Here is a 22,272-nt window from a genome sequence, read left to right as displayed (position 1 = left end):
AGTTTTTTTTTTTTTTTTTTTTTTTTGAGACATCTCTGCAAACTGCCTCCACCCCACAGTATTCCTGTTGTCCTACAATTTTCTTCCTACTTTCTTGTCGTTCATTTCTATGTCTCTTTGATAAATAGGCTAACATTTCCAGTGTAATTAAGATATCAATAAATAGGTTTCAAACATAAAGAATTGTGCTACCTGTACCACTCCTTCCTAAGAACCAGGTCTGTTTACCTTTTGAGAAGGATTATTTAATAAAACTATTAGATCAGTTAAAGTAATTTAATTTGATATAATCAAACAAAAAATAAAATACCACTGCCTCCACTGCCACTACATTCTTTTCCTTTATCAAAAAAACAAACAAAGCTGTGACAGAACTCGCCTCACCTAAGGGTTACTGGTGATTATATTTTCTACCTACTTGGACTCACAAAATGGTCAAAAAAGTAACTTCTACATTTCCATTTATGGCTTCTCTGACTACAAGTATCTAATACTGAATGCTATAGCTGGACTGAATTTCTTCCAACTATCTTCATTATAATGTCCATTTATTAGTTTATTTAAATAACACAATTTTATTATTTTGGAAACTATACTTTGAGATCCTGTTATTGCTTATTTACACATCTCTAAAAAGTCATGTAAAATTATATATAAATTCTTTTATCTTTGTCTTTTGTACTTTTAGGCATTTCTATTTGTACAAATATGAGAAAGTTCAGTGCTATATGAAAATCACTAAAATATACAACTATGTTAGAAACTCAGAGCAGAATATCCATCCCTGTACAGATGCTCCAGAAGACCTGGCTGTCCCAGGAGTGTTTATGAAAATCCACTGCTCTCCACCTCTTCCCGATTCACCATGGCACAAACACTGCCTTTTGTAGGTATTTCCACCATGTGTAAGAAAAATCAGTTTCCTACATTTATATGGGAGAATATCTTCATTGGCAAAAACAATGCAGGGAAGCTACTTATTTATAAGGGAAACTACTCTGGTCAGCCATAATTTACTGATAATATAAAAAAGTACTCTGGGAGAGGAGTTTTTATTTTGCTTTTAAATAATCCATGATTTACCCTTAACAATTAAACTTGCTTGGTTTCTTAGGCAGTTAATACATGTCCTGGGCCCTAGATCCAAGCTCATGGAAGGTGGGGTCTATGTCTTAGGTGGGGTCTATGTCTTAGGTGGGGTCTATGTTTTTGTTTTGCCTGTATTCCTATTACCTAGTATAGTGTATGAAAAATGGTAGGTTTTCAGTAAATGGATAAACGAATCATTACTGTTTGCTGAGAATCGGTGCCTAGAGTTTAATCCATGATTTACCCTTAACAATTAAACTTGCTTGGTTTCTTAGGCAGTTAATACATGTCTTGGGCCCTAGACCCAAGCTCATGGAAGGTGGGGTCTATGTCTTAGGTGGGGTCTATGTCTTAGGTGGGGTCTATGTTTTTGTTTTGCCTATATTCCTATTACCTAGTATAGTGTATGAAAAATGGTAGGTTTTCAGTAAATGGATAAACGAATCATTACTGTTTGCTGAGAATCGGTGCCTAGAGTTTGAGGAAGGTAGGATCAGTGTTTTATCTCGTGACCTAAAAATTTATAAGGCAGAGTAACAGGCAAAATCTGACAAGCACAGCAAAATTAGCAAGATGTCAGTAAATGGAAAATGATGTAAAGCAGTTGAGTACAGAAACACAGTAGCTGTGAAGGAATAAAGCAGCTTCAGAGGAGGGTGGCCGCCCAGGGTTTGCCAGAGGAGGTGAGTTCTGAGCTGCATTTTGAAGAAGGTGAGATACATGGATTGGCAAGAAAAGGAGGCTGTTTCTGGGCAGAAGGCAGGTGGCATTAGAAAACATTAAGAGAAAACCGGTTTGCATGAGAAAATGGCAGACAGATGGAATGGGCATGGCTGGAGGGGCTCTGTGTGAGGAGCCTGGTGCGGTGCCTGGCTGAAGGTGCTCATGGAATGCTAGCGCAAGTCATGAGTAAAATCAAGGACCTTAATGATAGGATTAGAGAGTTTGGATTGAACACCATAGGAGCAGCTCTGAACTATGTAGACATAGCCTAATGTCAACATTACCAAAGAACAAAATAATACAATGTGCTTCCTAAAATATCACAACACATTTCATCATTTTTAATACATTAAGAATAGCTAATGGCAATATTTGGTTATTCCCTCATTTTTCAAAAATGTGCCCACTCTCTCCCTCCTGGTGATTTATACTATTATAGGTGCCTCTCTTGCTGACTTTGGCACCATTAGTTTCTTTAAATAATCCAGTCTAATCTTTGCTCAGATCTCATTTCGAGACTCTTTATTACACTGACCGATGGAACCACTTATCTGGATTTCTCTCAGAGTTAATGGAGGCACCTATGTCCATGTCTCTCTGGTGTCCACTAAGTCCCTGCTAAGGCCCTCATTCTCTATGTTTTTGGCTCTTTCCCTTCAGTCTGACTCATATTTCCCAAACCCCTGACTCATGCTGCTTTCTCTCTCTTATGCAACATTTTAATCTCTGCAGTGTTCTTTCCATAATTTGATAATTTACCACAACGTGGAGTCACTTCAGTGTGTTTTCATGGGCAAAAATAATCTGCACCTTGAATGTTGTAGAGTACCATTTAGGCTTTTCTAATTTATACTGCTTTAGGTTTAAGAAATAAGTCAGAACTACTTTTGAATGAGTCCATAGAGTAGTGATGAGAATACACTGAAACAGGAGGAAACACTTGAAATTATTTCTATTCTGTCACTGTTATGTGATCTAGGACCACGGTATCTTTTCTTTTGCTCTCTATTTCTCAAACTGTAAAATGGACTATTTATGATAACACACAGGTTTAAAAAAGTGTTCATGATATTCAAAATATATCTTTTTGTTTCTAGACTATAAGCACTTAGAGTAAAATAGTCATATCTTTATTAGTTATGTGTGAAAAACTGCATGCTTTGCAAATATTATTTGACGGTGTTACCCTTTCAACTCCCGTGGTTAAAGAGAAGGTAGTGTTTGAGTTCAGGTTGCTGATATTTCTTGATTTGTGTCCATTTAAAACCTTATTATATCTATCTTCTGAAACCATACTTATTTATCTCATAAATGGAGTAAATCAGGAAAAAAAAAAGAGTCAAGATTCATGTTTGCTATAAGGAGGAGCTACTTTACTCTTGGCCTCTTTTTTCCCATTCTTAATGATTTTAGATACTCGTCTGCTCAGAATGATTGTTCCTAATCCTTTCTAGTGACAGGGTGATAAATTGGTTCTTACCAAAGCACTCTTTCTACTATACAAAACTTTTTAAATAAAAGGGACTCACTGGGTGAAGACCTTATAGTTATTTGGAGTATTCACTGAAACGTAGACTCGGTGAGGTGGCTTGCCTTAACTCATACAGAGCAGATTCAAACCTAAGATTCCCATTTTGCTTCTGTACTTTAGGTCTTCAGAAAGACTTATTTCCTAAGAGTTCCGGATAGCAGAACTGTAGTCATATATATTTTTAATTTTTCTTAGCATTAAAGAGAGGATTTTTAATCTTGTAGCACCTTGATTCTTCCTTTGCATCTTCCTTCTACTTAGAATAATAACATGCATAGCTCTCCAAGTTTTCAGTTTCCCTCCCTAGTCCTTAGCCAATTATCAACAATTTTTGTCAAAGTCTTTCTAGTTCCCTTGCTGCTTCCTTCATAGTACTGGAATCATTTATCTGGGCCAAATGCCCAGTTCTAGTTAGCTTTTCACCCTTCTGAAATGATCAGCTAGAATTCACTCAAGCTAAGCAGTTTTTGTGGAGAAAATAAACACTGATATTAAGTTTAAAAATGAGAACTGTCTTCATTGATGGCTAGCAGTAGATTTATAGTTCTAGATTCTTATCAGTTCTGGACAAACAGATTGTTAATAATTTGGTGTGCTTTAAATGATAAACAAAAATATCACCAAAATCAACAAATATCCCTGATAGTTCATTTCTTTGTTTTAGAGAGTGGTGAATCAAGTGTCCTGGAAGTCCTTGGCATTGCAGTGTGTTCTAACAGAACCCTGCAATACGCTGTTCGCATATGGGAAAATCATGCTACATGTACTTGGAGCTGCTTTTCCAGAAATAATGACGGCTTTGCATTGCAAATACACTTCCTCTCACCTAGTTTCTTCTGCAGGCAATAGTGTTCCACATTTGCAATTTGATTGGAAAATTTGCAAGATGGTTGGATGAGGTTAATGTACTTCATGAACATGGGGAAGAAAACCAACTGATGCATGTGAACGATCAATCTGTGACTCATCTGTACTGCACACAACCAAATGAACCAACTGGTCATAGGCTGAGACAGAAGGGTGAGCAAGGAAACAAAAGTTTTGATTTTCATTCTTCATATCTTTTTGCTCACTGGCAAAATGAAGCATATTCCTTTCAGAATCTTAAGGAAACAACGTTTTCTACTGATAAATGATTGTTAATTGTTCGGAGCAATCTCTGGCATCTATGTGAATATGTCATACCCAGCTAAACTCACTTTTTTCTTCTTAAATTTAATTGTTCATTTAAAAAAATGTTTGGGAAAAGATGGTCCTGGTATTTGGGGTATCACAACCAATCATCAGTCTGCAACCTTGTGGAGGTAAAATTATGTTTGGAAACAAGTAGTAATCAGTCTCTGCTCCAAGGTGGTCAGTACTGGGAATTAAACACTGTCTGTGTGAAGGTTTAAGCCCATGTTATACATAGTGGGGACCTGCTTCAAAGTGAATGGCCTTTGGAGGAATTATCATCACACCCTATAATGGGATGCCTTCACACTGACACATCAGTTGTGTTTTCCCGGTGCCCCACTACTGAACCTCACCTTTTCCCACATCCCCCACCTCCCTGGTCTCGGATTAAACCCTGGAGATTGAGGAACTGAATGGAGACTAACTACATTCAATTGAGTCCACCAAGCTCTGCTTGAATGCTGTAATTTGATTCTTGGCCTCCTTCCCGGAGGTCTTACAGCCAGATCAGTCAGTCTTCCTAGCCCAAAGCACACACATTCCTGGCTTACTCCTTTAGGCAAATCATCACTTGAGGTCACATAAGCCCCGGCTCTGGCAATGCCAATTATAATAAGCATGGCTTGGTGACCTCCTAATTGTATGAGACCAATTACATTATACTTGTTCAATCAACAAGAAACAGCTTTTGTGCCCACTAAATTGAGGCATACTACTAAATTTGGTGAGTATAACCTTGCAATACTTCAACTCATTAACTGCCTAAGTCTTTTTCAGCAAAGTGTATCTTTGTGCCTCTTGCCTTCAGAGCATGTTACCTTCTTGTGTATAGTTTCCTGCCCATTTCATTACATCTTACTTATGATATTTCTGCACAATGTTTCCCCATATTCCTCAAGGTCCTTATGTGTATAACCTTGCAATACTTCAACTCATTAACTGCCTAAGTCTTTTTCAGCAAAGTGTATCTTCGTGCCTCTTGCCTTCAGAGCATGTTACCTTCTTGTGTATAGTTTCCTGCCCATTTCATTACATCTTACTTATTATATTTCTGCACAATGTTTCCCCATATTCCTCAAGGTCCTTATGTTTTTTGAATTCCAAATGGAGCAAAGAAATAGGATAAGGGGAGAAGATGGACTTACCAAATTTGCACTAAATTTTTTCATTTCTTTTTTTTGATTCAGAATTCTAGCACAATAATGAGCAATAAAAGGGATAAATATGTGGGTGGATCTAAATGAATAATAATTGTAAAAACACTAATAGTAAGGTATTTTGTGATTTATAAAATACTTAGAATTAAGATACATGAGAATAATTATATAGGTTGGCAGGAGGGTAAGTAGAGTTTAAATATTTTAAGGCCCTTGCATTGTCTGGGAAGAGTTAAAACTACTACTGTAATTTATTTTAGATTTTGATAAGACATGGATGCATGTTTGTGTAATCCCTAAGTAAAACACTAAAGGAAAACTAAAAGAATATAAAATTACAAAGCTACTAGAGGGAAAAATGGAATAATACAAAATACTATACCAATCTAAAGAAAAGACAAGAAAGAAAAAAAAAAGGAAACTAAAATGTGCAGGACAAATAGAAGGCAAATAGTAGAATGGTAGTTTTAAACCTAAGCATATCAGTAGTTGTATTAAATATAAATGAACTAAGTGCTCTCACTAAGAAAGAAAAATTGTCATGTTGATTAAAAATGAAACCCAAATATGCTGTTTCAAGAGACCTAATTTAAATATAAGGACACAGGTTGAAAGAAAAAAGATGGAAAATATACCAACCAAAAGAAAGTTAACTTTGCAATATAAGTATCTTCCTACTGTGCTCGATCTACAAGAGAAGAAAATAGAGATGAGATCTGTACTTGAGATGGTTGGCCATGAGAGCGGACTTCAGGGTTTTGAAGGGCTGCTTACAGAAGGAAAAGACCTTGATCATGTATTTCCAAAAGGCAGAACTAGAATGGGTATAAATGCAAAGGAGGCAGATTTCAGTTCAACGTAACTAGCATATAAAATAGACGACTTCAGGGTTTTGAAGGGCTGCTTACAGAAGGAAAAGACCTTGATCATGTATTTCCAAAACGCAGAACTGGAATGGGTATAAATGCAAAGGAGGCAGATTTTAGTTCAACGTAACTAGCATATAAAATAGACTTTTTTTTTTTTCCCTTTTTTTTTGTCTTTTTTCGTGACCAGCAACAGATTGCAACCCTCAGTGTTGCGCCCGTACCGGACCGGGACCAGCAACGGGATCGCAACCCTCGGTGTTGCGTCCGCACCTCACTCAGCCAGTGAACGGCTGGTCTGTATGTGGGATCCAAACCCTCGGCGGGAGCGTCTGGCCCTAAAATAGACTTTTAAATGAGTCTGGGGGCATTTTACCTTATAATTCTATTGGGGGAGAAAACAAGTTTCTCAGAAAATACATTCTCTGAGATCTGTTTCAGTTTTAAGAATCTGAAATTAATGCTTACTTTGATGAGCTCCTGAGTGCTCTTTTAAAAAGTATCTAGCTCTAATCTCTTCTCCCCTTTCTAGCTTAAAATGTTGGATCCTGGGAAACCTGAACAACATGTTCTTGCTTTCTTAGGGCCATGGTTATTGTCTCTATTTCTTTTTCCCTCCTTTTTCATTTTTTAGCAGTGACTTCTTCCTCCCTTTAATCTATAGGATTAAAGAAGAGTCTAAAAATGGACTCATCTTTTTGGACAGGATTAAAGGGCTCCGTTAGCAGAGTGGGATGAATAGAAAGTTCTCTTCAGGGTTGGCCCCGTGGCTCACTCGGGAGAGGGCGGTGCTGGTAGTGCCTTGGCCGTACAGCAGGCAGTAACGAAATTATAAATCAGGACTAGAGAACAAATAGAGAATATTTTCAAATGTTGTAGAAATAACTGCATACAAACCCAGGACAAGGGTTCCTGGTTGTTCGTTCCTAAGGACAAGGCTCAGAGTCAGACTCTAAGATGAAAACACTGGATACCTGACTTATCAAATGAGCAGGTCTAAGGAGTCTCCACCAAACAGAATGTGATCTACACCGCTTGTATTTAATGAAGCATCAATTCAGTCATATCACATGGGAGAGTTTGATTTGGAGCCAGTTTTTGTTTTTTAAGTACTGTGTGGTTTTATAGTAAAACTATGGCATATTATAAATATATTCTTTCAGAAAGTTAATTTTGATTTCTTTGAATACCAAATGGCCTCTTCCAAATGTTTTCATTATAACTATAACTGAAGGTAAATTATATATATGTATATGATTGTCTCTTATTCCCATATTAAGGGCATAATGGAGAATTAACAGGAAAAATGAAAGAATTTAAAGCCTGAAGAAAAGCACCATATTTATGGTAACAGCATGACAAATCAGCCTGTGGTAAGGCTGACTTCCTTCTCTGTTGTCTTCCTATCCTACCTATCTCCATCCTGCATTTCTGACTCCTTCTTTCCATTTAACTATTCAATTTTGCATGTGCCCTTCAGACCATTCTTTTGACTTGAGAGCTCTGACTGCTGCCACATTCGAGGTGGTGTGAGGGCCACCTCCCTGCCACCTTCACCTTCCTAGTGTGGCTGGGCTGCTGTCAGCCTCCCACAGCTCCAAGGCCTGCCTGTGATTGCACATGTAGATGTTAATAAAATACAGATGGTGCTGTATGACTGATCTGTACCTTTATTGTAATATAACAGGTGGTTCCATACACAAAAACTTTTCCTTGTGCTCCAACTCACCAGTGCCATCTTAAATGACCCTCCCTATCAGCCAGGCTACCTACTCACAGACTCATGTGCAACACACTTTTGCCTCTTGTCTGCTCTTGTCCTTGAGTCTCCCTCTAGCCCCCTCTACCTTGCTAGGGTAGATTTCCCTTCAAGGTCCAGCTCACATCCACCTTTATGCTTCTTTTCTTAGGCTCCTTTGGTGAACACAAGAGTAATACAGGAAGCAGCTTGTCTAACTGACATTTGGGACAGCTGTAGGAGCAAATTGTCCTTGTTAAGAGAGAGACGTAGCAGCATGCTTGCTGTCTCTGGAAAGTCAACTGACTTGGTGAGGCCCCTGATGGCCACTCCCCACTTCATCCTTATTTAAAGCCACCTTCAGGATAAAGGGCTGTCTGTGGCACCTTGTGTGGTTCAGGGTTCTAAACAAGTTTTACTCTGACCACTGAATCCTGGCATTCTGCATTAGGAAACCAGCAGCTGGATAAGCCCAGGCACACATCAGAGGCCTACGTAATCTTATAGCCTCATCAAAACCACGCTGAGTTATAATCTCATGACAGTTAGACTGGCCGTTATCAAAAAGACAGAGAGTAACAAATGCTGATGAGAATGTGGAGAAAGGGGAATCCTCGTACACTGTTGGTGGGAATGTTAAATCAGTGCAGCCATTACAGAAAACAGTATGGACGTTCCTCAAACAACTATAAATAGAACTACCATACAATCCAGCAATCCCACTGCTGGGTATAGACCCAAAGGAATGGAAATCATCATGTCAAAGGGATACCTGCACTTCCATATTTATTGCAGCTCTATTTACAATAGCTAAGAGTTGGAGCCAAACTAAATGTGCATTTACAGATAACTGGATAAGGTAAAAATACACAATGGTATATTACTCTGCCATAAAAAAGAATGAAATTCTGCCATTTGCAGCAACATGTATGAACTCAGAGAAAATTATGTTAAGTGAAACTAGCCAGGCACAGAAAGAGAAATCCTGCATGTCTTCACTCATAAGTGAGAGCTAAAATAAATAAATAAATAAATAATCAAATAAATAAAAGACAACAATCACAATAATTTGTTGAACTTTCAAAAGGAAAGAATGGAATTGAGGCCACTGGAGATGGGAGCAGGGAGGAGGATTAATGAGAAATTGGCAAAGGGCCACAAAAAATGATTACATTGTGTAATGATGAATGTAGTAATTATCCTGAGTTGAGCATCACATATTGCACACAAGTATTGATATTCAATGTTGTACCCCACAGATATGTACAATCAAAATAAAAAAATTAGCAAGAAGGTATTTTTTTATAGCCTTAGCTCATTGAAAATAGCAATTGAGCTCTTTTATCAGTTTTGATGTATAAATTCTAGCACTGTCTATTCTAAGCTTCCATAGTAATTATACATTATACTATCACTATAACAATTTTTTTTTTTTGTACAAGATTAGGAGATTCTGTGTCAAGGTCAATGTGCAGAGCCTCTCATAGCTTCTGCAAAGGCTGAGTTACAATTTTGTTTTCAATACAGTCTTCAAATAAGTTTTAGTACAAACTCTAAAATGGAACAAACCTCAAAGAGTAAAAATCTTTTAAGATTTACATTCTTACACAGCATTTACATTCAATATTTACACAAGATTTACATTAAGAATTACAAGAATACAGTGATATTCTGTGTGGAGAGAAATTATAAATGGTTTGAAATATTGCACTAAATGCTGAGTGGTTTTCTAAGGCTGGTTTGACTTCTGCAGCTTTTCCTCAGGCTAAGATATTTTACCCACTGCATTATATTTGACAACAATTTGAGTTTACAAACAGACCTGTGCTATTTTTAGAATGAAATCTATCCTTAATCTGCCTTTGTAGCACTGTTACAAATGGAGAATAAAACCAGTCCTAATTGGCTACAATAAAATTGTCTAACCACGTTAAAAAATTAGAATTCAGAAATAAATTTTAAAAGTAAACGATGCATTTCATGCATTTAATTCTTCTGTGAGCAAAAAGGGTCGACTTCGTTTAGATTTGCATAAGTAAATTTCATATTGATACAGGACATCTTTTGCTTGGTACAAAGGAAAACTGATTATGTTGTCTCCCAACATCTTCAGGATGAAACGCACACCTTTTGACATGACATGCCAGGCCCTTCATGATTTGACTCTGGTCTGTCCTCACACGTGGCACACTGAAATCATGGAGAACAACTGTTGTTCCTTTCTTCTGTCTTTTACTCACAACCTTAGCAAATGCTGTTCTCTCTGCCTGGAACATTCATTCTCTTTCTCTCCTTTCCCTGGTTCACTGAAGTCTAATTTCCATAACTTCCTAACACAGAGGCCTGGTGTCACCTTCTCTAGGAAGTCCCTAAAATGGGACTCAACATGTCTCATTGTAATTACTGTCTGCTTCCTCAAAGACTGTGAGCTCTTTGAGGGTAGGCCCCAATAGCTTATATCTTTGTACTCTCAGCAACTGCTATGCTTTGCAAACAGTAGTTACTCAGGTCTGTAAAATAATCTCACACTTGGAAATTATGTTTAAGGATCCGGACAGTATACCTAGTTTGTGGTTTTGTGCCATCTCCCCAACTGCAAGCAGTGTTAAGCATTGTTAAATTTCCCCCCATATTATTATTCCTAAATCCAATATGAAATTTAGAAAGTAAATCCAGGTACTACCACATCATTTGCAGCAGACCCTCCCACTCTTGAGAAGAAAAAGTATAGGCGTGACTATTGTTTATAAAGTGTTTCAGAAAAAAACTTAAATAGGTCAATAAATGGACAATCTAGGTGTCTTACCTTTGCAAACTAGCTGTAGAATTTTCAAAGAAAAAAAAGCCGAGTCAAGACTTAGTGAAGTGAGATCTAAATCCAGTTAAAATTCCTCTGGATTATTCCATAAGCTAACCTACATATTCTTATGTTCTTAAATTTTTGCTTTATCAGTTTAGCAGTCCAGCCTCACCCCGACTTCCAAACAAATGTTCCTCTTTCCATACTCCTTTTAAATTCTTAGTTTGAAATAAAAATAATTTTTAACCAGAGAATGCATTTCCCCTAGACATATCAGGAGAACTCGTTGCTCTCCTGTATCTGCATGACCAGATTACTCCTTAGTTCATGCTTATTTGCAGAATGAACAGTGGGGGCTTGTGGGGAGAGTGGGCCTCTGGATAAATGCCTCTTACCATAATTTCCATAATAATTGCACAAACCTTGTTATAATCAGGGCATGAGTCTGCTTAGGTTGAGTTCATTGCATTTTGCAGGGTCAAAGCCTTAAACATGTTAAAATAACAGTAACTGCTATTAATAATCTATGTTTAGACATAGTTTATAGTTGAAGACTTTCTCAATATTCCTTCAGCTATACATTATGACTAATGAACATTCAACAGTTTAATGGATATGGGCATGAGGCAGAAAGGCTTATTGTTCAGAAGATCATTTAAGGGCATATTTAGCTCCTAACTGGTTATTTCATAGGGTGCCGGAGCTGAAATTATACTATCTTGTTAATTTGTAATTGATGCTTACCTTTGTAATACCTGTGAATAAATATATTGCTAAGGAATATTATAAACCATTTACCTTACTAGGAGTCAAACTTGTTCAGAATGAATGTTTGACTCAGGAGAAGCTCTTGCATACAAAAATAATGAATGTGTCTGTTAGAAACAATTTTTTAAGTAATTATTATGATCCTGAAAATAGTCCTTGTGATCAAACTCTCCTTTTATGCCTCTTACTAGCATCATTGCTGTGTGTACAATACTTGAATGTAATGCAATTCTTTCTTGCAAAACTTACTCACTTTTCAATAAATCAGACTGATGTGTGCTCTTTCCTTCCCTATCCCCCATCCTAGTCCTATTGGGATGATTTAACACATCTAACCATATGTGGATGCTTATTTTCCTCCTCATCTTACAACTATCCGGAGGTAGTGTTTTCATTATGTCACTCCATGCTCAAAATCTTCCACTTGTATGACAGTGCTAAATCTAAATGGCTTAACCAAGAATTCAGGGTCATACCTAAACTGTCTTCCAATGACTTTTCTAATTTGTTTGCTGCTGCATCCACAGTAGCCCCCCTTTCTCCCAGCCCAAATAGTGACACAATATGGTCACCATTATGCCATATCTGGGGTGTCCCCCCAGCAAAGCCCTTCCTGCACAGCTCAGGTTTATTCACATCCAGTTCATTCTTCATGACTTAGATTACATCCACTGTCTCTGAAAAGTCCTAATTGGACACCTGGTTGCAGCACCAATTCCGCCTCTGATTCCTCTGGGTTTTTCGGTAACACTATTTACCATTGATTACATGGGAACTGAGGCTCTTAACTGGATTTGTTGGCTTGAATCACTGAGCTGAGTTATTTGTATCATTTAATTTTTAAAAATCTAGTCTTATCTTACCTGTTCAGACAGACTGAAAAGTCTGCCTTGTATGCCTAATACAATAGCAGTTATGTCTAGAATAGTGTGAACATGTATTAATGGAATGCACTGATACATGAGTTGATGAATAAATAACTAAAAATTGAACAAATTAATGCATGAATGGTGCAGATTTCAGGGTATACATGGAGAAATATATCCTAAATTTACTCTAACAATTTGGGATCTAGAGAAAGAAAGGCAGGCAAAATTCTTAAAAACCAAGGCTCTTGGTATTTAAATTGTCCTTTAATGCCTAGAGGGTCCAGAAAGAATGGCTTGGAAACAGGTGAACCTTGCGTACTTGGGAATTTAAGAGCAGTATGGAGTTACGGTAACACGCGGCAACACCATGTCACCCTTCCCTTCTACCCAAGGAGGAATCGTGACCTCATTCTCCTGGAAGTGGACTCTGCTCCAATACATTTGCAGGCCGCCTCTCTGAAGGATTAAATGCAATGCAGAATGGAGGACAGAACAAATCCTACTCAGAGAGTATGCATGAGTTGGGGTGGGGGGGGGAGTCACTGCTGAATTTTATAGCTTTTTTTTCTCCTGAACCTTGGAAAAGATCAACCCTGGTTTCAGTTTAGTGTCTTTTTTTTTCTTTTTCCCCCAAAAGAAACCTACATGGCCATTTCTTCAAATTTGCTCCAGATGGATTTAGTCACAGAATGATTGATTATCCACTCAGTTGTGAGCTATGTGGTTAAGCTCTGAAACCTACAACAAACTGGTTTGAAGCTGTGTTTCATGGTAAGTGGCAGAAAGGATAATCCTTAAGCTGTCATTTTAGAGTTAGTGATGAAGAAAGAGGAATTTAGTAGGGCTACTTATGTCAAGAGATTGTATTAGGCAAATGGATGGCTGAATATGAGGAGACAGAGTATGAGCATAATGCTTTTTTTCCCTCTGGGCTTCACGGTAAAAGGAACCAGATCTGACTGTCAGCCCCGCTGAGGGCTGCTCCAGCTTTCACTGCTTGCTTCACGGAACAGACCAGTCTCCCCAGGGTGTTCCAGGCCTGAGGTCAGAGGCTGGCTTCTACCTGGCTGCAAGGCACCCTCTTATCCCACAACCCACTCAACAGGCCCACAGAGCTTTTTATTATTGGCATCAGAGACACCTGGACAAATCTAGAAAGTAATCTGGGGAAGAGCAAACTAAGGAGAAAATGTACTGAACTCCATAGAGAACTATATTATGTACTTTGAAAAGGAATTTAAGAAAGTTCGGTCCATTTCCCTCTTCTTTACCAAAAAATCTCATCCTTTGGATTTTAATTACACTTTTAAATAACTTAGCTTTTCATTAGCTTTTCTCTATTCTTTCGCTCTGGTTAATTCACAATCTGGCTACTAGCATATTCTTTTGGGGGAGACTAGGTATGGCTGGTGGCCTTCCTTTCACCACCTGACTTTACAGGTTTTCCTTACATTGTTCAATTGCCTGGATTGCTCGGTTTCCACCTTCACTGATTTTTCTCTTTTTTGGTTATATATATCTTTTCTCTTTCCCTTAGAGTGCTCTTCTATTTCATCAGTGGCCTCCTGTTGAAAAATAAGTCACTATCATGCCTCTTATCAAGATACCTAAGCCTTAAGACCCTAAGAAAGTTCATGTTGAATTTTGTTGCTTCTAAATTTTTTAACTCTTACACAACCTATTTATTGTAACATTAGGTTATGTTTAGCACATATTTCCTAGTAGACTTTTGAAGCAAAAGAAAAGATATAAACATATTTAAATATAAAAATGATGGTTCTAGGAGCAGGTTGTTGAATTGACTGTGGGAAGAAAAATGTGAGCAAAACAGAACAGGGATTTGCATGGGAGAGATGGAGAATATTTTCCATGATTCCCTAATGAACACACAAATATCACAATGCCTAAGACAAAAGTTAACATATAAAGCAAGAACAGTGTTTATTTTTCTTTTATGTTACATGCATGTGAGTACATGTTAATTTGCAAAAATAAAGGGAGTTTTTGTGCTTGCTCATAAAGTTTTTGTTTCATGGATATTGTTTACTTGTAGAGTGAAGTAAAAGAAGATTTTAATTTTTAAAACGTTTTTTCATGTATCTGTTGGCCAACATCACTAGTATCAGGGAAATGCAAATTAAAACCTCATTGAGATACCAGCTCACTCCAGTTAGACTGGCTATAATAAAAAAGATGGTGAATAAGAAATGCTGGTGAGGGTGTGGAGAGAAGGGAACACTACTGCACTCTTGGTGGGACTGTAAATTAGTACAACCACTTTGGAAAACAATTTGGAGATTTCTCAAACAACTACAGATAGATCTTCCATATGATCAGCAATCCCTCTTCTGGGTATACATCCAGAGGAATGGAAATCGTCATGTTGAAGAGATACCTGCACTCCCATGTTTATTGCAGCTCTGTTTACAATAGCCAAGATATGGAACCAACCTAAATGTCCATTAATAGATGACTGGATAAGGAAACTGTGGTATATATACACTATGGAATACCACTTTGCCATAAAAAAGAATGAAATACTCCCATTGGCAACATGGATGAACCTGGAGAAACTTATGTTGAGTGAAACGAGCAAAGCACAGAGGGATAAATACCACATGTGCTCACTCATATGTGGGAGCTCAGAGAGAAAGGAAGGCAGGAAAGAAAGACCACAGTGGTGTCGTGATCCAACAGAGGGAGGGAGCATTCCTAGTACTACAAATTGGAGTTGTGGGGAGAGGGGAAGGGGGAAGGAGGTTGGGGGATAATTGGAAGGGAACGGGAGGTACAAGGGTAATTTCTGGTGGTGGGTATGCCCCCAGTATGAATCTGGCCCCCGCATCATAGGCAGGAGGGGGGACAATCAGCTTCGTGTCTCATGAATATTCATAATAAATAAATAAATAAATAAATAAATAAATAATTTTTTTAAAGAGGAAAGAAAAAAATTTTAAAGAGTTTTAAAATCAAAGGGGATAGATCATTTAGGAGTGGTTTTGGAGAAGACTGACAGCATTGTAGATGTCCCAGGTCAATGAAGAAGAAAAGGGAACACTTACTCTAAAGGAGCTGTTAGAAGGAGCTAGGCTCTTCTTCTGGACAGTGCTTTGCCTAAGTGGCTGACCACACCCATCAGGCTGCATATCTGAATGAGTCATCCGTCTCCTGAACTGCTGTGGAATGGGTGCATTTTGCTTTTAACTCATGTTTTACTTTTCAAAAAATAAAATTCAGGATTTAACTCTAAAGTTTTGGTTGGAGTCAATTCAGGGGGAATTTTAATTGCAGATTGTGGCAGGAAGCTTCTGACATGGCTCCCAATGACGCCAGCCTCCTGGCACTCATGCCCTTGAGTGGGGCCTGGACCTAGTGACTTGTTTCTAATGAACAGAGTAAGGCAAAAGTAATGGGTTGTCACTTTCATGCTTAGGTTACAAAAGATTGTGATTTCAGTCTTATTAACATTCTCTCCTGATGGCATCATTTCTTGCCCCCTCACCTGCTTATTCTGATGAAGAAAGCTGTCAGGTTGTTGCTGGCCCGGTGGCGCACTGCTACAGTGCGCTGCTTGGGAAGCGCGGCGGCGCTCCCGCCGAGGGTTCGGATCCCACATACAGACCGGCCGCTCACTGGCTGAGCGAGATGCGGGAGCAACACCGAGGGTTGCCATCCCATTGCCGGTCCCGGTCCGGTACGGGCGCGACACTGAGGGTTGCGATCCGTTTAGCTTAGGGCCGGCCCGGTGGCGCACTGCTACAGTGCGCTGCTTGGGAAGCGCGGCGGCGCTCCCGCCGAGGGTTCGGATCCCACATACAGACCGGCCGCTCACTGGCTGAGCGAGATGCGGGAGCAACACCGAGGGTTGCCATCCCATTGCCGGTCCCGGTCCGGTACGGGCGCGACACTGAGGGTTGCGATCCGTTGCCGGTCACAAAAAAAGACAAAAAGGAGGGAAAAAAAAAAAGAAAGCTGTCAGGTTGTGAGATGCTCTGTGCAGAGTGTATTAGGAATTGAAGGAATTGAAAGCAGAAGAACTCATGAGGAACTGAGGCGGCAAGTGAATCCTGTTAACAGCTACCAGTGAGTAAGCTAGGAAGTGGATCCTTCCCAGTCAAGCCTTGACATGACTGCATTGTGAGAGACCCAAAGCCCAGCCAAATCACACCTCAATTCTTGACCCAGAGAAACCACAAGATAATAAATGTTTATTGTTTTAAGCTGCTAAGTTTTGGGGTAATTTGTTACACAGCAACAGATAACTAGCACATAGACTTCCTTATGGTTCATATGAAATGAAAATAATGCACAAACTCAGTCCAGAGCCATTGCTTTGATTATGAGCCTGGTTTGAGTCTGGGGCTGAAAAAAATTCCACAATGTGAAATGAGCAAACGTGTAAACTTTAAACAGATTGTTCTTTGTTGAAAGGTACTCCTGTCCCCAATGAAGGCAGAAAATCTTAATTCAAAAGTCAAGAAAATAATAAAGGGCTGGTCACAGTTAGTGCTGAAACCTTTACACTTTAAAGGAATTTATATTAATTCACACAAAGTGTATATTTACTGTGCACCAAAATAAAAATAACTCCTTTCGGAAGTAGGATTGAAATGGAGTCTTGAGCTGTGGCATGAACCACAATAATTACACATGTCCGTGCCTGGGGGAAAGACTGCAGCATTCTATCTTTTAAAGCTTCAGTGATTTGACCCAGACTTTTAGCAAACAACCAGTACTAAGTGTGAACTGTTTTGTCAATAAAGCTTCAGTTCATTAGAACTGTCTGGTTTTTTTTTTTTGTTTCTGAGTCATTAATGCTATTATAATCACAGAAAGCACCTGCATTCTTCCCAGGGCAGATTTTAGCTTGCCCTGGTATGTTTTTCTCATAAAAATGAAATCCAAAAGGCAAAGAAGAACTCCTATCAATGGAAACAGTTTAAATGCCAGGCATGTCTTAATCAAGAACTATACAATTACCATACATCCACAAGGCTTTTAGCCTTGACAAAATGTACTCATTTTCTGTCTGTTGTCTCTCTTTCTAGTTTTTTAAAATTATTTTGAATAAGAGCTAGAAAAGCCAATCCTTATTTTGAACAGCTGAGAAAACTGAGGTGCTGAGAGATTAACTGATTTAATACAGTCAACAAGTCACTTAGGGGAAGACTCAGACGGGAACTTTTGTCTCTTGCTTAGTTTCATGGAGTTTCTACCACTCTTTGCTACTAAAGATTACTTTCTGGAATCCTCCTGAGCATTCAAGCATAAAAACATGCCACTACAGAAGAAAATATTATTAATTAGCAGGTAAGCAGACATCTGTGTATTATGGCTATAGCTGTTACAAAGGAACTTATGTGGGAGAAACTTAGTATCTAACCAAAAAAGAAAAATATCTTTTTGAAAAATCACAACACACAAATTTGATTCTATTCAAATTATACCACATTTTGCTGCTGCAGAAAATAGAGAATGAAGAATCATCACACATATAAGCTTCTTGGTGGGAAGCACGTTGTCAGTCACCACAAGATGGGCTCTGAATACATTAACAAAATCAGGGAGCTTGTTAGAAATGTGTAATACTGGGCCTCAGTCCAGACCTACTGAAGTAGAATCTTTATTTTAACAGAATCCCCAGGTAACTTGCAAGTTCGCTAAAGTTTGAGAAGCACTGGTCTGTAACGTATAGATTCTCAAAAACACGTTAAACAATGGAATCCCAAATTTAAAGACTTCTCTAGTGAATTTTATAAAAATGGCAAAATTGATTTATTTAGGTGTCATCTTTTCTATTTTCCCTCATCAGTCTTTTGAAGAAAATATGCTGGTAATTAATTGGTAATAATAATATAGGCACACCTTGTTCTATTATATTTCCCTTTATTGTGCTTCACAGATATTGCACTTTTTGCAAATCAATGGTTTGTGGCAACTCTGTGTCGAACAAGTCTATGGGCACCATTTTTCCAACAGCATGTGCTCACTTCGTGTCTCTGTTACATTCTGGTAATTCTTGCAATATTTTAAACTTTTACATTGCTATTATATCTGTTATGGTGATCCATAATCAGTGATCTTTGTTGTTACTATTGTAATTATTTTGGGACGCCATGACTGTGCCCATATACGATGACAAATTTAACTGATAAATGTTGTGGGTGTTCTGACTTCTCCACTGACCAGCTGTCCCCTCATCTCTCTCCCTCTTTTTGAGCCTTCCTATTCCCTGAGACACACAATATTGAGACTAGTTCAATTAATAACCCTACAGTGGCCTGTAGGTGTTCAAGTGGAAGTAAGAGTCCCACATCTCTCAATTTAAATAAATGCTAGAGATGATTTAGTGAGGAAGGCAAGTCAAAAGCTGAGATTGGCTGAAAGCTAAGCCTCTTGTGCCAAATAGCCAAGTTGTGAATGTAAAGGAAGAGTTCTTGAAGAAAATTAAAAGTGCTACTCCAGTGAACACATGAATAATAAGAAAGTGAAACACACCTATTGCTGATATGGAGGAAGTTTTAGTGGTCTGGATAGAAAATCAAACCAGCCACAACATTCCCTTAAGCCAAAGCCTAATCCAGAGCAAGGCCCTAACTCTCTTTAAATCTATTAAGACTGAGAGAGGAGAGGAAGCTGCAGAAAAGAGTCCAGAATTAGCAGAGGTTGGTTAGTACATGAAGTTTAAGGAAAAAAGCCATTTCTATAACATACAATTACAAGGTGAAGCAGCAAATGCTGATGTAGAAGGTGCAGCAAGTTATCCAGAAGATCTTGCTAAGATAATTGGTGAAGGTGGCAACACTAAACTACAGATTCTCAATGTAGATGAACAGGCTTATATTGGAAGAAGTTGCCATCTAGGACTTTCATAGCTAGAGAGGAGAAGTCAATGCTTGGCTTCGAAGCTTCAAAGGACAGGCTGACTCCTGGTTAGGGGCTAATGCAGATGGTGACTTTAAGTTGAAGCCAATGCTCGTTTAACATTCCAAAAATCCTAGGGCCATTGAAAATCATGCTAAATCTACTCTGCTTGTCCTCTATAAATGGAACAACAAAGCCTGGACAACAGTGCATCTGTTCACAGCATGATTTATTGAGTATTTTAAGCCCACTGTTGAGAATTACTGCTCAGACAAAAAGATTCCTTTCAAAATATTACTGCTCATTGACAATGCACCTGGTCACCCAAGTGTTCTGATGGAGGTGTACAAGGAGATTGATGTTGTTTTCATGCCTGCTAATACAACATCCATTCTGTATCCCTTGGCTCAAGGAGTAATTTTGACTTTCAATCTTATTATTTAAGAAATACATTTTGTGAGGCTATAGCTGCCACAGATAGTGATTCCTCTGATGGATCTGGGCAAAGTAAACTTAAAACTTTCTGGAAAGGATTCACCATTCTAGATGCCATTAAGAACATTCATGATTCATGGGAGGAGGTCAACATATCAACATTAACAGGAATTTGGAGGAAGTTGATTCCAACTGTCAGGGATGACTTTGAGGGAAGACTTCAGTGGAGGAAGTCACTGAAGATGTGGTAGAAATAGCAAATGAACTAGAATTAGAAGTGGAGCTTGAGGGGCCGAGGCCATGGTGCACTCGGGAGAGTGCGGTGCTGGGAGTGCAGTAGCGCTCCCGCCGCGGGTTCGGATCCTATATAGGGATGACCAGTGCGCTCACAGCGCTCACTGGCTGAGTGCGGTGTGGCCGGTCTCAAAAAGGAAAAAAAAAAAAAAAGAAGTGGAGCTTGAATATGTGACTAAATTTCTGCAATTTCATGATAAAATGTTAACAAATGAGGAGCTGCTTCTCATGGATGAGCAAAGAAAGTGGTTTCTTGAGATTGAATCTACTCCTGGTGAAGATGCTGTTAACATTGTTGAAATGACAACAAAGAATTTAGAATACTACATAAATTTAGTTGATAAAATAGTGAAAGGGTTTGAGAGTAATTGCTGCAGCCACCCCAACCTTCAGCAGCCACTACCCTGATCAATCAGCAACAATCAACGTTGAGGCAAGACCCTCCAGCAGCAAAAAGATTATGACTTGTTGAAGACTCAGATAACCATTATCATCTTTTAGCAATAAAATATTTTTAAATTAAGATATGTACAATGTTTTTTAGACATAATGCTATTGCACACTTAATAGACCACAGCGTAGTATAAACATAACTTTTATGTGCACTGGGAAAACCAAGAAATGTGTGTGACTTGCTTTATTGCGATATTCACTTTATTGCAGTGGTCTGGAACTGAACTCAAAATATCTCTGAGGTATGCCTGTACTATTTTGTGACATACTTCAGTAGAACCTACTTTTGATTAATATAGTCTTGCTCTCTACTCTCCTGTCTTGCTCTCTTTTTATCTCCCTCCCAGTTCCCTTCCATGTCTCTCTTTCCTGCTCTAATTCCTCTCACAGCAGCTCCTGTCTCCCAGGGTAAGAGGAAGCACCTGGAAGAGAACAACATGGCACAGTTGTAAGCTGCATTTTGCTTCTTTCTCCACAAATGTATGAATACAGTCCTGCCTCCTACCCTAGAAGGTATTCCATGCATTTTTGCTTTTTTCTTTAGATGACTGATTTTCATACCTGAGACCTGAGTGGTTGTGGTAGGTGGTGCTGGGGGGAGAGTGTTACTGTTACTTAAGTCACTCAGCAGGGGGGCCAGGGAGGTCCCATAACTGATTCACCATTTCATCCTAATAATATGTGGTATATATATATTCTAAATTGATCAATGGGCAAACAACACTTACATCATGAAGTTTTTAGCAACCGCAGTTACCTACTTGTCATCTTTGTGATTAAGAGGTTGTGATGGTTAATTTTATGTATCAATTTGACTGGGATGCCCAGATAGCTGGTAAAATAGTATTTCTGGGTGTATCTGTGAGGATGTTTCCAGAAAAGATAGCATTTGAGTTGGTAGACTGAGTAAAGCAGATGATCCTAACCAATGTGTGTGGATGTCATCCAATCCACTGAGGGCCCAAATAGAACAAAAGGGCAGAGGAAAGGTGAATTTGCTCTCTCTGTTCTTGAGCTGGGATATCCATCTTCATCTGCCCTCAGACATCACAGCTCTTGGGTCACAGGCCTTTGGACTCTGGGACTTACACTAGCATGATCCCTTATCCCCTTCTTAGGCCATTGGACTTGGACTGAGTTACACCACTGGCTTTCCTGGTTCTCCAGCTTGCAGACAGCAGATGGTGGGACTTCTCAGCCTCCATAATCCTGAAATTAATCACTATCTCTTCTTCTCTCTCTCTCTCTATATATCCTATTGGTTCTGTTTTTCTGGAGAACCCTGATTAATACAGAAGTTCACCTAACTGTGACAAAGAAGTGAAATTATTTCTCCTCTTCTAAGGGAAAGTGGTATTTTCTTTCTGCTGAATAATAGCTTTGACACAACAATGATATATTATGCATTAGAATAATTTAAATATTTAGGCTTTCCAAGTCAACTGCAAAGACTTTGAATTTGAACCTGTACTGATTCTTCTTTTCCTAACTCAAGATTTACACTGAGAA

The 22,272-nt window shown here is 38.6% G+C and overlaps 1 protein-coding gene across 6 annotated transcripts in view; it reads right to left on the bottom strand.

Moving 5' to 3' along the window:
• Positions 1-22,272, bottom strand: part of EFEMP1 (EGF containing fibulin-like extracellular matrix protein 1) — a 62,780-nt gene that overhangs the window by 22,523 nt on the left and 17,985 nt on the right. The gene's annotated exons all lie outside the window — the stretch shown is intronic.

Source organism: Galeopterus variegatus, unplaced genomic scaffold, assembly GCF_000696425.1.
Source record: "Galeopterus variegatus unplaced genomic scaffold, G_variegatus-3.0.2 Scaffold665, whole genome shotgun sequence".
Lineage (NCBI taxonomy): Eukaryota > Metazoa > Chordata > Mammalia > Dermoptera > Cynocephalidae > Galeopterus > Galeopterus variegatus.
This window is presented reverse-complemented; position numbering and strand designations above follow the sequence as displayed.